Genomic DNA, 8,922 nt, shown 5'->3' with positions numbered 1-8,922 from the left:
CTCATAGAACTCACAAGCATAGTCAACTTTTACTGGAATAAACATAGAAATAAGAATATGTCAACACGATAGGTTACAGACCTCAAGTCGTGGGCTAGTGATTAACAAAACTCTTGATTAGTTCTTGAAACTATCTCAATACTCCCACTGTCATCTTGACATATAAGATTCTCTTTGTCAAGAACCATTCCTTGACAAAACAAATATTTAAGAGTTAGTGCGGATTCTTATCAAGTTAAACACTTCTCACAATTGGTCTTAGTTGGTCTTTGTTTTATCCAAAACATCTTAACTTACCAATCTCAAATGTACAAGAATAGGAAACATCTTACTCTACATTTGACAAGTGTTATGAACTTTCTAAAGATTAAGTCACTCAAGGCTCAATCTTGGAGTATGACTCTAAGATTTGATTTTGGAACGAAGTATGATTTATCTTTTGATTTAACCATTTCCACAATTCATGATTCCTCTCCTTAATCAACAAATACACTAAGGTGTCCTTAGAGGATCAATTGTGATATGGTTCCATAATCATTAATCACTAAGATAATCATAAAACAGGATACACAAGTACTCTCCCATTTCTTCAGATTGGAGAAACTTTTATCTTTCTGCCTTATTTTATTCTTCTTATTCATTCTGCCATACATTGAAACTTTTCCAATGTTTCAGAATTACAATTAAACTTGTAAGCATAATCATATTTACTAAACTTTAGTAAATCATAACGAATAATCTTATCAACCTTTGTGGTGGACCTAACTAGTGCACAACCTAATGTACCCGATCCTTTAGTCCTTCTCTTGACTTACATGTGAATGTGAACAAGGAATTAGTCTTAATTTACCAAAGATGAAAATTTTCATTCATCACACAATACAACTTGCATGATTCCAAGTTTCTATCCAACTGAAACTTGGGTGCTGAGAATCTTTCCTTATTTGATAAATTATGACACTACCACAAATGAAAGAATCAAATTCATTTTCCAATATCGCTTATCAATGGAAGCATATAAACAACAATTTTTCACAAATACCTTTTTAAGGATACTTAAAATAAATAAAATCAAAACTTTTCTTTTATTTTAAACATGCGGAAAAACTTATCCTTACAATGCAAATTCATATGAAAACTTTGTTGTTATCTATTCCTAAGCAATATCTCATAACTCTTATACAGTGGCGCAAAATTCTGGTCATCGAATCATGCGATCAGAATTAGCACACCTTTTCTTTAAGCTTCCTTTGATTCTTCAAAAACATCACAATGTAATTACATTACATAATGTATTAAGAATCTCCGAAAGAGACTTAATAGATTTAGATAACGGACTTTACCTGAAGTAGAGTCAAACTTTTGACTTTACCATCCTTATGAGGTTTCAGGTAAATTCGGCAGCTTTACAACCAATGCCCCTCCTATTGGCAAAAGGAAACATATGGACTCTTTGGAAATGGTATACGAGACTATCACAGACTTAGCCTTTCTGTTTACCATTAGGTCTAACGACTTGACCATGGCCGATCCCTTTCAATTGGGAAGATAAAGTTTTTCTGGACTTCCAATGTCACCAATGTCAATGTCCAAATAGGTTTGGGAAGTAGATCTTCCAATCTAATTTGCTTTACCAATGCTCCAAAGCATTGTTGATTCAGCATCATCAAGCAAACATGTAAGATCATTAAGGGTCATGTCATAGTCTGTTATCAGGAAGTGACTAAAGAACCCAATCAATAGCCAACTTTCCTCAAGACTTTAACACCCGACTCTCCCGGATTGTCAATATGTGGCTTAACCTCTAATATGTAAGCACATATAGACTTTGATTGCCAATAGGGATTGAGTGACTTAGAACTATTCAAGTCTTGAAACTTGTAGGATAGGGAGAATTATTGAAGGAGGTGGAGGAAATGAAGTATGATTTCCAGTCCCATTAGTGCTCAATAAAGGGATTAGTCTTTCACCTTGATTGCCTTTTGGGATATCATCTTCATTAGGAAGCTTGTTCCTAAAGATTTGGGAAGACCATAGTTGTCTAAACTAGACATCTATAAGGGAGAAATTCAATTTAGTTGATTTAAAGTCCTTAATATAACACCCAATATGGAATATTAAGGCTAGGACCCAACAACCTATTTATAACTGGAAGAGGGATGCCGTAATCCAAGTTATAAAATAGTTGAAGGTAGGTAAATGACGATTTATCAATTTCCATCATGAAAAACGAAATATAATTAAGTTTTAATTGGATTTGAAACTCCTAGATCTTTTGAGATACTTTGAACTTTTCAATGGCATGTTTGAATCTCGATTGTGCCCTCTCAAGTTTGTGACTGGGATGCCGAGGATCACAAACAAGGTGTGAGTAACCATGCAAATTGACTTGGTACCCTTAACTTTATCACCTAATCGATGTGCCGGTTAACCATACAGCTCCACCGATCTATAATAAAGCCAAGTTACCCTTTGCCACTCTTACTAGTCCTTATTAGCATGCCGGTTAGCCACACACGCTCTACTAACGACTTGGTAAGGTACAAAGTGTAATTTCATGTGTTAGCACCTATTTCACATTTTCCTAAGTAACTAAGATTGGGAATTTATAAGTATTTAGTTACTTAGTATTTATCATTATACTTTTAATGAAGGGAGAATTATAGTCCTTTCTTACCCGTTCGGCTAACGACCCTCCACCAGCCAAGGAAGTGGTGGGTGAGAGTGAACACCCATTAAACCGCCATTTTATAGACAGTAACCTTATACCTCCCCCCCCTTATAGACCAGCTTCGTGAATGAGGCCTACTAATGGTAAGATTGATTTTATCTTATACATATCTATATAATTAAAATTATAATAATAGTATAAGGGTGTATTTTAAACACTTAAAATACTTGGTGGTTTAGTCTATTAATTAAAGTATACTATTAATTTAATTAAACTTAAACCATGTCTTTATGGAATTATTAAATCTTTTAATTAAACACTTTAATTAATTTAATGAAGTCCATAAAAGTTTGAATTTTAACCTTTAAAATTCTAGGGTTTAGAATTAAAGTGTACATGGGGGATGACTTTACAAATTCCAAAACTTGAGGGCAAGTTTTGAAACTATTCAAAACCTTTCATATTCATAACTTATGAGTTTAATGTACATTAAAATGAAGACTCTTCATTTTATGTAACTCCTTATTCTTTAATGACATCTTCTAAAGAAATGACTCTTTAACATCCATAACTTTGAGGACAAGTTATGGAGTCATAATACTATTTAATGATAAAGACTCTTCATTTTTATGTAACCTATGACACTTTTATGAGTTTTAAGTTTCATAAATATGACTTTTCATATAACTTGAAGACAAATTACAAAAACATATTTTATGAACTGACTCTAGATTAATTTGGATTGAAAACAACTAAAACACAATTTTTTTTCATTAATCTAAACTAACTCATAAATCAAGGAAACATAAAACTCTTGGTAATCCATAATTTGAGGACAAGTTATGGACTCCATAGAATTTCATTGGGATCAAGAATTATACTAAAAAACAATATGCACATAATTCCTATGATCTACCAAAACTAATAAGCATGAACATTCATAATCAACATTTTTCAAGAATTACATAAACACATATAAAACTTGAAATTTTGATTATAGCATTGAAATTGGTTTAGCATAATCATTACCACTTAAAAATAGGTTTTATAAGTCCCAAACAGTCAAAGGTAATGATTCTAGACCAATTCCAACACCAAAACTCGAATATATGTTGTTTGGGGTTCCAACTCGTCAAGTGCACAAACCAACTCGGCGAGTTGGATGAGTTTACACTTGGACTCGTTGAGTCCCTTCATGGACTTGGCGAGTCTACTGTGCAGACAAGACCAAAATTTGATTGTCAGCCAATTTGCATCAAGTATAAGTGAAAACAAGCGTAGGCTCTGATACCACTGATGGGTTTTGAGCATTCTAACACTCCTAAGTGTACATGCAACCCTAAATACCTCAGATCTATGTTTTATCTATTATACATGCAAATATGAATATCCAAGGTATTATCTTAACTAGCATACAAAACATTGATTCATATGAATATAACAAGTTAGAATAATATACCTTTTGGTGTAGCTTGATTCCATGGAGCTCAAGAGCCTAGTGCCCCAAGTGTGATACCTCAAATGGTTCACACAAGCAAGTGATGTCTAGCCTAGCTGGGTTGATGCACCGGGTTTTATACCCATGTGGGGCATGAGGTCGGGAGTTCTATTCCCTTAAACTACCTCTTGTGGTGCCACATGTGGGGAATTTTTCCCTGGAAATCCCTATGGGGGCTGGGTTTGCCCTGTAAAGGAGCTCGAACCCGGGGTGCTCGTTGAAATATTGCGAGTAGGCTCCACTTAATTCGTTTTCCGTTTCCAAAAAATGGTTCACACAACCTCAAATACACTTGGAATAACTTAGAGAGAAAATGCACACATTCATGAAATCGGCTTGCCCTCTACATTACACACATAGTCTTAGTGACTGATTTTGACAAGAATGATATGTTTATATAGTGTGACACAATTAAGGTAAACCCTAATTGTCATGGCTTTCCATTTCCTTGGATCCATGGGTTCAAATACACCATGGAGTATCCATGGAGCATCCTATGGGTTTTAGCCCAACTTGATAATCCATGGAGCATTAGCCCATTATATAAGTATGGATGATTTACATAATCAACCCATATATTTAATTAGTCTTCTTTTGATCACTTAATTAATTCTAGATTAACTCTTGATCAATACTAATTAAATAATCTTATTAATATATTAGAACTTATAATATATTAATAAACCTTAAGTGTTATTTCTCTCATTTTAGTCTATCCAAATGCATGATGCCATGCAACCCAAATGGACCATGCCGGGTCGGGTCAAGTATATACCAATTATAGTTATGGACTTATACACTAATCCAACACATACATATGTACATAAACATGCACACTCTCATAAAATTTCATGAAGAAATGTGTTATTCACATCCAACTACTTAATAGGTAACATATATTCACCTTTAAAACATCAGTAGAAATAAGGCATCTAATGACTAACATAATTATTAGCTTCTTGTGACCCTAATGTGCTTTAAAAATTAATAAAATCGAAGGGTATTGGATGTGGACCACTGATGGGATGTTAAAAGTTAAAACGGCAACATGTTTTTAGTTGTTAAACACCAATATCAAGGAATCATACATTAATTCCCTCATACTCACACATGGCTGCTGGAATCCAATATTCCAACAATCTTATGTAGTCATAATTTCGTTACCATTTATACAGAGCAGGTAAACCATAGTTTTCCAAATGTCTGGAACAAAGATTTTTTTTTCAAAAATTGACCCCGTTTTGACTCTTGATGTCAACAACTTCTAGTGACTTAAAAACCCATCCAACATATCCAATAGAGATAAAAACATAAGATTTATAAAAAATACTATTAAAAGCTAATAAAGAATAAAATTTATAGACATTCTTTGCTAATTTAGTCCACCGTTTGCATTAATATGTATGTATCCATTTGTTTCATTTGCCTTAGGTAGATCTGCAGAGAACCAAGAACAAAGGGTTGTATAAGAATGATTGGTAGAAGTTTCATATGAATCTTTTATGCCAATTTCATGAATACTCGTGATACAAAATCCACATATAGTTATGTATATGTGTAAAGCTTACCTGATATTGCACCAATGCGTCTCTTAGCACGTGGCTTCCAAAAAGTGGTAGCTCATTATGGGTTCTCCCATAAAGAAAGTGGATTCTTGACCTAATAAAACATACAACTTTATAGTTAATCGATGGGAAGTTAGCAATTATATATACATACTAACTTAGAAGGACCACTTGAACAGTTTTATGTTGTGATTGGACCAAAATCAAAATTTCTTTTTTATTATTTTTTGTCTATTTTTTTGGTGGTTTACCCTTCTATGCAGTTATTTTTTTCTATGGTGGATTACATGTGTCATGATGTATGCCCCCGTCTGCCCCCTGCATCCACGTGTTCCTTTTCTGGTGCCAGTGTCCACCGCTTCGTTCCTTGGAACACTTTGATCCTTCCACCGTCCACCGCCTAGAAAAGCTTTAATCGATCCTTTTATCGTTCTAGGACTTTCCATCCCTCTTTCTGCTACGTATCCTTTTAATCAGACGACCACCATCGCCTCTCCCTCTGCCTCAATTGAAAAAAAGGGCTAACTTTACTGATGAACATACGTTCTTCGAGAAACTGTCTAGCCACCTCCAACTCGACATCTCTCCGCCTTCCCCATAGTCGACCGCCGACCGTCTCACAGTTGTGCTTCCATTTTCCTGTTCCGATGAGTTCGACGATATCAAATCGTTGATTTAGCACTAGACGTTTGTAGAAGGTAGTGTTTGGAAGCTTAGGATCCCGAGATTCTCATCCTCAGCAGCTTCACCATCACAAGAGTTTCCCCCATCTGCTAATAAAGTGTTTACACCTACTGCATCACCACTTGATTTAGCCAAAACATGATCTTGACAACGGTGTCCTCTACCGTTTCCCTACATCTCCTCCCGATTGCATCCAAAAGGGCACACTGATGTCGTTAACGAACTGCTATCAAAGAATCCGACCAACTCATATTAGTCATGGGGTTAGTTTATATCTTAGTTGGGTTAGTACACTATCGATTGCTTCCCTCTACACAAGGTACTTCCATCCTTTGCTTCGCCGTCACACAATCAGTTTCATTTTGCTGCTTTTCGAATTTTCTTTTGATTAGAAGATGGCCCTGAATCGAATTTTTGACTGCTTGAGAGTTCAATTTTAGACTATTTGAGAATTCAACTTTCGATTTTGATTATCTAATCCCTAATTTCTTCTATATATCCTTCCATTTATCAATTGGGTTTTGATTCGAATTATGTTCTTACTGATTTGGGAATTGTTTTAACGGTGGTTTTTTTTAGTAAGAACGAAAGGAAGTTGATATCAAAAGGAATGTTGCTCTCTCAGCTGCTAAGTATGTAGAAGCCTGCCATGAGTTAGGATTGCAGGGAATCAATGTGAAGCTGAAACTACTAGAAACTGCAACAACTTCATTGCCCGACACATTTAGCAAAATGCTTCAAGTTTTGAACTGTGATTCCGTTTCACAAGCAATTAAATTCTATTCCAATTTTGTTAAAGATGCTCACACAGAAAAGGATGTAATTTCATATCAAATTTCATTCATTTTTTGGTTTATAATTTATAACATTTAACAAAAAGTTAATTGTTTCATTGACAGAAAGATCCAGAGACTGTATTGCCAAATCTAAGGGAGATCATTGACAACCCTGCGCCTCTTGAAGTTTCAACAGCTTCTGAAGTGTTGGCTTATGTTAATGCTGAAAGAAGTTCTAACAATGAGATCAGTTTTGAAGGTGATGTTGCAGGTGATAGTATTGATTGGGATATTATTTTGGATAGCTCACAGAGTGGTTGGGATATTGGGACTGTGTAGGATTCGAGCGATGGATTTTTATGCCTATGAAGTTGTTGATGCTAGTGAGATTCCGAAAAGTTCTTTAAAAGATGGAATGGAATCTGATGAGACTAATAAAGAAAAAATGGTATCAAAAATCTCTTAGGATATTGGTGTTGAGAATCTTGAAGATGAATCAACTCAAAATAGTGCCTTGATAGATGTAATGTCATCAGGGATGAATGTTTTAATGAAAGTCAAGGAATCAAAGTTAGGAGTCGGCTTCTGGAGACAGAGTACATGAGTAGGATTGTTGATGATCTGTTTGAGGTATTATATTAAATTGATCTTTTCTTTATATTTTCCACATTAAGTGTTGAGTAAATTACATTTTTGGTGTCAAATTAAAGCGTTTCTGAATCAAAGAATCATGGAATTAACAAATACAGAGACATTGTCAACACAACATCAAGTTCAAGCAGTAGCTCCATTTGTGTTATAGAAGTACACTTCTGATGCCATCCAGTCAATGTTATCAGATGTCTCTTCAACCATTTCTTTGCTCACAAATAAGAAAACAAGGGACCTCATTATGATTCTCAACTCGAAAAGGTTCATACTTTACATAAATTTTATTTAAAAGTATACATAGTTTTAAGTTTTGACCATTGGTCAAGTTTCAAATTTCTTGAAAGATTAGTCAGTACGCTTGAAGAAAAAAAGCATCATGAAGCGAAATTGAAAGAGGTTAAAAGATTTAGCTATCAAACGCACGGGACTTCAAAATTCATTGACCTCAGTAAGTCCATGAGTGTTTCTTCATAATTGGATTAAGACTTTAGGTTAGTTTTATATTCAATAGAAAAAAAGAATTTATTTATTTATTTATTTTTTGAAATTTTACGAACATGGCATTTGTTTTATGTAGGTATGATATTTGGAACTTGATGAGGCTTTTGTATGAACCTACAATTGAATAAGTGGCTACATCTTAAGCCCTTCCAAGATTGTATCAGGCCTTAAGAGCAGGAAAACCAAAGTAGATTGTTATTTGTTGCATTTTTCATATTTAAATAGCATGGTCCATACAATGTAACTCAATAAAAATTTTCTGTTTTTTTTTTCCAATTTGTTGACCTTTCCAACCCCGCAAAGCGGGATTCTTCCCTAGTTTATAAGAATTTACGACATATTAAGATTTATCAATAATTATACACATGTACAATACATAAATTCACACATTTAGACATATAGATACACATAAATAGAAACAAAAAAACACAAAAATATATATAGATCTAAACCTAAAGATAAATATCAACAAATACACATAGAAATCCCATAAATAACTTCTATGCATGGAGGGAGTGAATATCTATATGTATTTGTTGGTATTTACCTTCTGAAAGATAATCATCTATTCGTAGG

The 8,922-nt window shown here is 34.2% G+C and overlaps 1 pseudogene; it reads left to right on the top strand.

Moving 5' to 3' along the window:
* Positions 1-6,676: 6,676 nt before the first annotated feature.
* LOC111916503 (CDK5RAP3-like protein) lies at positions 6,677-8,428 on the top strand (annotated as a pseudogene).
* Positions 8,429-8,922: the final 494 nt, after the last annotated feature.

The sequence above is a fragment of the Lactuca sativa genome, chromosome 5 (assembly GCF_002870075.4).
Source record: "Lactuca sativa cultivar Salinas chromosome 5, Lsat_Salinas_v11, whole genome shotgun sequence".
In the NCBI taxonomy this organism is placed as follows: domain Eukaryota; kingdom Viridiplantae; phylum Streptophyta; class Magnoliopsida; order Asterales; family Asteraceae; genus Lactuca; species Lactuca sativa.
This window is presented reverse-complemented; position numbering and strand designations above follow the sequence as displayed.